Source organism: Ursus americanus, chromosome 4, assembly GCF_024610735.1.
Source record: "Ursus americanus isolate L20-20 chromosome 4, mUrsAme1.1.p, whole genome shotgun sequence".
NCBI lineage: Eukaryota > Metazoa > Chordata > Mammalia > Carnivora > Ursidae > Ursus > Ursus americanus.
The window spans coordinates 67,726,076-67,735,791 of record NC_142130.1 but is presented as its reverse complement, the minus strand read 5'-3'; the positions used below and the strand labels follow the sequence as shown (position 1 = coordinate 67,735,791).

At 34.0% G+C, this 9,716-nt stretch overlaps 1 pseudogene; it reads left to right on the top strand.

Moving 5' to 3' along the window:
• The first annotated feature begins 1,715 nt into the window (after window positions 1-1,715).
• The window catches only part of LOC123784289 (uncharacterized), a 140,010-nt pseudogene continuing 132,009 nt past the window's right edge, over window positions 1,716-9,716 (top strand).

Below are 9,716 nucleotides of genomic sequence, written 5' to 3'. Positions count from 1 at the left end.
CCCTTTTCTAAAAAAAATTAAATTAAATTAAAAAATGTCTATATATCTATAGATTATGGGATAAGCGATTATTAACTATGAGTTGTTATAGGCAACTCTGGAACAATGTTTGGCAGTTTCTTATAAAGTTAAAGACACACTGGAACCTCATTTCTTGGTATTTACTCAAGAGATATGAAGCCTTATGTTCTTATAAAAACCAGTACACCAATGCTAATAATAGTTACATTCATATTTGCCAACAACTGGAAAACACCTAAATGTCCTTCCATTGGCATAAGAAGATACGAACTTTGGTACATCCATACAATAGAATACTGCCCAGCAATAAAAGGCCATGGGCCACTGAATCACAAAATGTGGGTGAAAACTCAAAGTCATTATTCTGAATGAAAGAAGCCCAGTCTCAAGAAGATAGAAACCATAGGATTTCATTTATGTAATATCCCTGAGAAGGAAAAAAAACCCCAAAAAACTATAGGAAGAGAAAACAGATCCGTGTTTTTTAGGAATTAGGGGGGTGTGGAAGGTATCACTAAAAGGGATAGCAAAGAGGAGGTTTTATGGAGTGATGTAACTGTTCTATATCCTCATGTAATCACCAGCAGTGATTCTGCTAAAATGCATGAAACTATATACAAAAGACAATTACACTGTACACTAATTTAAAATAAATATTACAATATCAGCTGATAATGTTAATAGTAACAAGAAAAACAATTTTGAGGAGAATTTCTAGACTTTTTTTCTCCATGGGAATAGGAAGTCTTTGGTCTCATTTTAAAAATATTTCATGGACTATTAACATTGTTCTATTTGTAAAATCATTTTTTTTGATAGAAATGAAGGTTCTGATTTTTTTAATTAATCAAATGTGATGACATTCTAGTGGTTTATGATTTCTTCCATCTGTGTAAAAACACTGGTGATCAGGGTTCTGAGTATATAAACTAAAATAACAATTATAAAGCAAATCAAATTACTTGTATTCCTTATATCTGATGTGATAACTTGAACATCAAAGAACAGAGAACAAAGTTTGCAGATATGAATTGGGTATCTTTTCCACTCATCTTCTCTTTTTTTTTTTTACAGCTCTGGACTGTAGTCTAGATTAAGAAATGTAAACATTCTGATTCATCTATTGAAAGGTGATAAACCATACTTTACTGGATTATTGTGGAAATTAAGTGAGAAAACATATACAAACACACCTGCTCACAATATGACATTTAGTGGAACCAAATAAATAGAACTAAACAACCAAATAGAAAAGATAAGTGAATATGAAGCCACAATCTTGCACAGGGACAAAAATCCAGAGCCTTTCAAAGAAATTTCAAGCAGGTTATTTTGTTCAAAATGGCAAGAAAAAAAAAGAGACAGAGACAGAGAGAAAGAGATTTGAAATGACAGTTTCAACAGAAATTTTCAGAGATGTGGTATCATATGTTTACAAATAATTCAAGAACTTGCTTCTCTGCTTGCTATTCACTCCCACCTCCACATTCTCCTGCCCACCATACATTGAAATACACTTAGGATGCAGTTTTTCACAAAGCAGAGTGAACTTTTAAAAACAATATCAGGCAGGCCCACATCTTGATTTTTGTTTTGTTTTGTTTGTAAAGCAAGGCAGCAGACTGCCACACACAGTGCCTCATTCGGGTGTGTCTAGAGCCTTGGAAGCTTGACCACCTTACGTTTTCCTACAAATGGACCTTGAGAGTTTATCTGGCGGTTCTAGCAGGGGCAACGCAGCTACTCCTATACCCCCGGAAGAAGAACAGTCCTCCTCCATGGGGAAGGTCGTCCTTTTGGACCCAGGGCTCAGCTCTAGAGGGACACAAATGGGAGCGGTGAGGGTGGAAAGGGACACCCGCCTCGCCAGCCAGATCAGCTGAATCAACCCTGGTGATCAACGGGGTGACAGATGTCACAACCCAGATCACCCTCACATCCCTGTCTCTTATGCTCTCATGGCTGCTGTAGTATTCAGGAAAACAACCACCACCTCAACAACCACAAACTCAAAACAAAACACACAAAAAAACTTTATGACCTACATTTATCTTGCAGATTAAACTTTTCTTCACCTTCTGTCCCCCTGCTCCTTGTTTTCCAGCTACAAAGGCTTTCTTCCTGTCTCCTAGACACGCCCTTCTTTCTACGGGGCCTTTGAGCATGTCTTGTCTGGAAAACTCTCTCCGTGATTCTTAGTCCAGCTGATGCACTGCCATCCTCTAGGTCTGAGTTAAATGGTCCCTTCTCAGGAGGCCTTCTGACAACCCTAGTGAAACTGACTTCCTGCAGTTACTATCGACTCATACTTTATATTTCATTTATATGGTTTAATACCATCTGTAATTACCTAAGCTTTTGCTTACATTTATGTTTACATATGTCATTCCTATACTAATACAAGCTTCATGATGTATCAATAATTACAGTACTTAGAGGAATGCCTGGCATGTAGAAGAGAGATATTTGTAGCATTAATTTTGTGTTGAATTCCATTCACTTCTAATTTCCTACCAGATAGTTCAGCTTGAACAACACTAAGCATATGTAAGGAAAAAAAAAAAAAAAAAAGAAGACATTCATTTTTATTAGTGTTTATAATCCAGGGAGAAAAAAATAAAATGATTAAAATGTGCCCAATCAGAAGTTGATTTCTCTGTAAATATCAAGACTATATTTTTATCTGGGAAATTAGAGTTCAGTGTGAATTTTGCCCTATTTAATCCACACTACTAGCTCACCTAAGTTTATTGATTGTTTTCTTACAACCTAAGTACGCCCTAAACTCTAAATTTAGTATTCAAATGTAACTAAATTTTCACTGTAATAATATATTTTGCTTTGCAAAAGAGAGAAGAAAATTCTACAATTGGTGACACAATTCTCAAAAATATTCTTTAAAGTATTCTGTTGATTATACTACAAGTGGTTTAATCAAGAAATTGATTCAGGGAATTGGCTGCACAGATAAGATAGATCAAATTAATTATTTGCTCAGAATGAACTACCTTTAATTTTTCTTCCTCAGGGGCTGAAACTTTAATAAATGAAATTTACCAAAGGGAACTAAATCTTTTGGGTTCCTTTGCTTGTATTCTTTGGCACAAGCTCTTTAGAGAGACAGGACTTTATCCTCCCTTTTTGCTTAACACCCTAGATGAATCTGTCTGTCATCTCTTTTAATTTAAACAGGCAACATTGAGGATTCTTAACAATACCTCTGACCCCTGAGAAACAGGATATATAGCAGACCATTAATTACTTGTTCGAAGTGAAGGGATATGGCGCATCAAATACCACGCCTCTCTGCTCCATTGCACAGTATACCCACACCACGTTGTCCATTTATATTTCTGGTGACTACCAAAGAGCCAATACCCTTGAGAAACATCATAAGTTAGCAAGTTTGATTGATGTACATTAGGCAGTCAATGACTTGTTCTATCTGGAGTATTTTCTTTTTTGCATGAAGGAAAGATGGTCAAAATATGTATCAGACCTTGAATCAAATTAAAGCCCAGAAGATTTCATTGCAATGCTGCTTTTTGTTTCATACATAAATTTACATAAAATTGAGTTACTTAAGATTTCATATCTGTTTCAATTCTCCTTCCATTCTAGACATCCTCAAATGAAAAGCGGTTTCATAGAACACTGCATTAATTGTTTTAGGATAGTGACACAATCAACTCAGCTGTTTTCTAATTTAAGTTCAGGAGAGACTATTGTTCTTTGTGAATTTTCCCTAGTTATAAATTTATAAATTATTCACATTCATAGTCCCTAAAAAAAAATGAACAAAGAGTGTTATCAGGAGGCAGCAAAATGATGACTGGAAAGCCTGGCTTTTCTTTTAATGTTTTTAGTGATCATTTGACCTTCCATGAAGGGAATCTCCCTTCCATAAAATCATTCCATAAGAATTAAAAATTATAATGCTGAGTATCTTAAAGAGAGATATTTTTAAGTCACCTTTTTGGGTTGTATTTTGTTATGAGACAATTAAGTATTAAGACTATGTGTCAGTACTTATGTTAAGAAAATCCAATTTATTAGATATTTAAAAGTTTGGGATTCAGTTAGTTCTTAAACACATTTATAGAATGCCATGTTACCCCAACTTAATGACCTACCTATATAATGAAAAGCTAGTGATGTGGCAATTATGGGAAAATTGGCTGCCACTCTTAAAATATCATGTTTTGTTTCACCCCAATTAAATAATTCTTACATAGATAATTGTAGATTTTTGTCTCAAATGGTTTATGTCAATCTACTACACTAATCCTTTATGCACTCAATTGAAATTTAAACATATCCCTGTTGGGGGTGTTGCTGTATAAGGAATTCACTATTTTTGGCTGTAGCCCATTTGCTCTTCTTTTTCATCTCGATAATTTGATCGATTTCTATATAGTATCAGGGAGAAACTGTTAAAAGTTGTCAGGTAGAGCATCAATTAATTGCTGCCTTTTTTCCCTTATGGTAATCCCTAAATTCATTAAAACCACTGTAGTACCCAGTTTTCCTGTTTATTTTGTAATACAGTTATCTCCTACAGATCCATTAGCCAGACATTTTCTTCCCCCTATAATAATAATGCGCTTTTGAATCTTTTCATTTTGATGTTTAGAGACCCCTTAATTTCTTTTGACGAGACAGATACATGTCTTTTCTGTTGAAACATAACCTAAGGGAGCAAATGTACTTTTTTTTTTTTTTTTAATTCAAAAAGGTTAGTCTTCTATGCTGCTAGCTCATTATCTGTTTCATTCCATTCTGTCCTTCAGTTGAACTGAATAAAAGATGCTTGGAAAGATGAATCTTAAAGAGCAGAATAAGTTATCTTTTCAAGCAAATGGAATTCAGCTCACACTTTACTACAAACTCTAGAAGATGGTGTAGCATCCAAATTTCAATGTGCTAAAAAGTATTTCTCAAATATGTTAAGAATTAAAAATAATTTTAATGTAATCTAACCTCCACATCAACTATTGCTCAGAGAGGTAACAGAAGTATCCTGATTAATGGGGGCTGGGAAAGCACGAACAAAACAAAATAAACAAACCACAAACCTTGAGTAACCAATATTTGAGATTCACAAGGGCCCGAGGCTGAAAGTTACAGCTCATGAACTCTTCACCTCCTTCGGTGCTTGGTAGCCATATGACCTTAAAATGTAGCAATAGAGGACTCCGTGTTCAATGTTCTCAAACATTGTGTCTTTCTTTCCTCCTAGATTTTGATCAACTCTAAGGCAGTTTTATGTCCTATTTATCTTTGTAGCCCTGGGGCTTAACACAGTGGCTTCCTCTTTACGAGCTGATAGAAGGAGCAAAAGCAAGGAGGAAAGGCGGATGCAAGAAAGGGGGCAGGTAGGGAGGAAGGGCGGGAAGAAACAAACTGGCACAAAAGCCTTCCTACTTCAGAAAGTTATTGTGAAGATAAAATGAGAAAGTGAAGGTGGAATGTCTACAAGAAGAAAGCTTTCTAGTAGAAGTTAATGTGAGTTTTTGCTGTATGCCAAACATTATTTAAATTATTTATGATCTTTTTGTTTCTCACAATACCCCTATCAAGTTAGCATTATTATCTCCATTTTCCAGATGAGAAAATCAAGTCACAGGTAGGAGAAGTAAACCTTTTAAGGTTACAGAGCTATGAAGTGACAGAGCTAAGATTTTAAAGCAGTCTGTCTAATTAAAGAACACATTATTCTAATACTTCCTCTAAAAATTATTGCTTATTGTTTGATTTGATGCTGAGAAAATTATGTGTCCACATTAGTTTCAATGAAACTAAGTCACTGAGGCAGGAATTCCTCAAAGTTTTTTGTTTTCCCTTCAAACCTTCTATGATTCAACAAGAAAGAAAGAAGAAACGGGAGAGAGAAACATTTTCACCTGCCTTCTGAGCCCAAATTCATAAACTGTGGTTTTAAATGTATGTATATATGTATGTGTGTACGTATGTATTTAAAGATGGGGAGAGAGAGAACGGGGGAGGGGGAGGCAGGCAGACGAAGAGAGAGAGAAAGAATCCCAAGCAGCCTCCATGCCCAGCTCAAGCCAGTTGTGGGCTTCAATCTCACAACCCTGAGATCATGACCTGAGCTAAAATCAAGAGTCGGACGCTTAAATGACTAAGCCACTCAGGCACCCCATAGTTTTACATATTTTTTTGATCATCACAATGTCCCAGATACCAAGCCTGCATCTTGAAATTTCTGACTTACAAGGCCTAGCATCAATTATTATTCTTTAAATAATTACATCATTTTTTTTTCTAGAGTTACTCAAACGAAATTATTTGGTAGTGGGTAGCTCTTTTGAAGAGGTCATTTTCTAAGTAGCAGAAGAATAGTTTCAGCATTCCCTAAGAAACTGAAAATAAATCATCAACATTGTATAGTTTAGCTCTCTTATTTAACTATTTTAGGTCATAAAATATGATTGTGTAGACTTGTCAAGGGTAAGATACAAATCCATGCTTAGGTCTCTAGTCCCCAACTGTCCCCCAGCACCCTCAGAAGGGTGTGAAAGTAGTCTCTACAGATGATAAAGGAAAATGCCATAGCTAGATTTTCTCCATTACATTTTAATTCACAACCCAAAATCTATGTCATGGACTGTCTAATTTCATTTGCAAACATTTCCTCTGTAGTGGATCATTACCAGTCCAATAGCATACTAATTCTGTATATACACATAGTTCAAAAAATAAGTGATTCCGAATAGAATTCAAGCCACCTTTGTGTCCCTACCCAAATCACTTCCTTTCTACCCTCAAAAAGGACCATGTAACTAAATTTAAGGCTTGCATTCTTATTTTTAAAATAGATTTGTTCATACCCATAAAAACATGTATATATTTTTAATATTTTAAGATTTATAAGAATATATTATATTGAATGAAGCCTTCACCAATCTTTCCCATTCAACACTGTGAATAAATCACATGTTCTTTTAAATATGTTCAAATTTCTCCAACTAAATAATTAATTAAATTTATAAATAAAAACTTGGTAATCTCTCATTCCTTCTCAGCTACACACTTGTCCCTTTCTTCTCATCTGTTAAATCTGTAAGGCATTTTTTATAACTGTTATCACCATACCCTCACCTCCAACTTACTTCACCTCATGTTTGCACTGGTCACTACAGTTTTCACTAAGATGATCTATTACTTTTGCTACATGCAAAGAATAAATTTACATATCATTTTACTTGGCTTTTGTACATCATCACACATGATTATGACTCCTTTCTTGATACGTTCTCTTCCGATCAGTTCTACACCACGGATAATACAAATATTTTAATTTTGAACTGGATCTTTAAATATTTGGTTCCCACCTGTTCTTTCCCTTTATTGATAGTCATAGATTGCCTAGATTAGACATCATTTCTTGAAAGATTCTTAGTAATTCCTATCACAAATTCCCCAAACTCAATGCTTACATTTTTTTTCCCACTGTTCAGATCATACTGCTGGCACCTTAAAATTTTTTTCAAAAATAAATAATAACCTAAAAAATAATTAAAAAATAATAATTTATCCAAACTGTCTTCCACTCAAAGAAATTTTTCTAAAAGCCTACCAGTAGAGAGCACTATCAAGTTTTGAATTCGGATGGTAGATTAAATGTTTCTCTTCTTCTGAAGCTCTTTGGCCTATGTCTCACATATTGGGAGAAATAGACCTGTTACCCCAGCCTCAATGGATTAGACCAGAAAACATGTAAGGATTTAACAAAAACTACAGGAGCTGGATCTCAGGCAAGTCACCGTCTCTGAGATGACTTTGTGAAGAGCGCTAAGAGGCCCACTACAAGGCAGCCAAGTGGCCATGGCAGCGACGTAACTAACTCAGATTCCCTGCTTTGAAAAGCCTAAACACTTGCTTAAAAAGCAGTTACCAGTACTCACGTAAGGATACAGTTTCATTCAAAATGAGAAACAACTATACTTCCACAAAAAGGCAAAAACAGTTAATAGTATAGAATGCACACCCCTTAACAGTTGTGTGATCTTTAAAATTACACATCCTCTTTGAGCCTCAATTTCCCTATTGGTAAAATGAAAACTATGGTACTTAGTTGATTGAGATATTGAAAAATATTATTAATTTCAAGCATGTAAATGTTTAGCATGATGCTTAAATCATAATAAGCTGTCATTAAGTGCTCACTCTTATTAATATTTCAGTTTGGGAAAGACTGTAACCCAACTTCCCTGGATGGATAGATACGTAGTATTATTGCTCTCCTACAATGGTACTTATCCTTAAAATAATACGCAAAGTGTGAAATAGCTATGTCTCTTCTACACAGCCTTAAGAAGCCATGTAAATAAGAGGTAAAATATAAGAAACAAGCAGGATTTACTCTTATGCAAATAAAAGCAAGCGGATAAATGCATTTTTCAAAATAAATGCACAAACAAATATGATCATATCTTTCTGTATGTAAGAGATTCCTATTATCATTAGATTTATTTTATTTATTATGTTATATTCCTCTTTGGAGAAACAGTACTAAGTAAAAACAAATGAATATATAAGCAAAACGTACTGTTGACTCTGCAATAGCTGGAGCCCGGGTTTGTTTTAAAAAAGAAAATAAAACAATAAAACCAGTCAACCAAATACACATTAAAAAACAAAACAAAACAAAAAAACACAGAATCAATTTTCAAGAGAGTACAAGCCCCAAAGAATTAAGTTGAAAATACTACAAGACTTCTCTTGAGATATTTAGTTATATTTATTGATCATGGTTATCTTTGCAAGTGTGATTTATAACAAATAATATTCCAAGCAAATCAATTTGTTGCAGGAGCTTACTTTTGTTGGTCCTCCTTTCACAATTCATTCGTTAGATTACCTCACTGTTATTGGGAATTTTCTCTAAGACATCTTTTCATTGACGAGCAGTATCTTTCACTATTCAGAAAGAAATTAATTGAGATTATTATTTGTCTAAATTTGTCTCTATTATTTGTCAGAACTCAGTTGCCTTGAATAACGGACATTTAAAGCAACCTGGAATTATGCCAATAAAATAAACATTTCACATAGTTTTACTAACAGATATGTCTAGTTAAAGAGTATATTTCAAATATATTTACATTTTGAAAACGTATATGTGTGATATGTGTATGTTTATATATATTCTTTCTGAAGAAATATTCTACCTTTAAGGAAAAAAGAAAAAATGATATTATTGAATAATTCTAAAGATTACTTTTCTATTTTAAGGAGAGGACCATCTCAGTAAGTCCACAAAGGTAAGTCCATCACTTACATTTTTTGCTGTATACACACTGTTATGATAACTCTGTATTATGTGTTTTCTTTTCTACTAAACATCAGTACATTGAAGAGAGAGATTATGTTCTATTTAATACTTTGTGCCTGGTAAGCATAGCTGACAGCCTTGTGCCCATGTTATGTGCCTATTTATTTTCACTTTGGTACAACTAAAATCAGTTAAGGGAATTAAAAAGTAGAGCCATAAAAACAGATTTAGCACAGAGAGTTTTTAAAAAGGAAAGGGAGGAAATTATACCAGAAAATATGAACTAAAAAGAAGTCACGACGGTGCTCTTATAATTCAGAAAATTGTTGAACATATAAAAAAATACATTTTCTAGAGTTAGAAGATGCATTTGTTATGTTGATTGTTATATAATAAT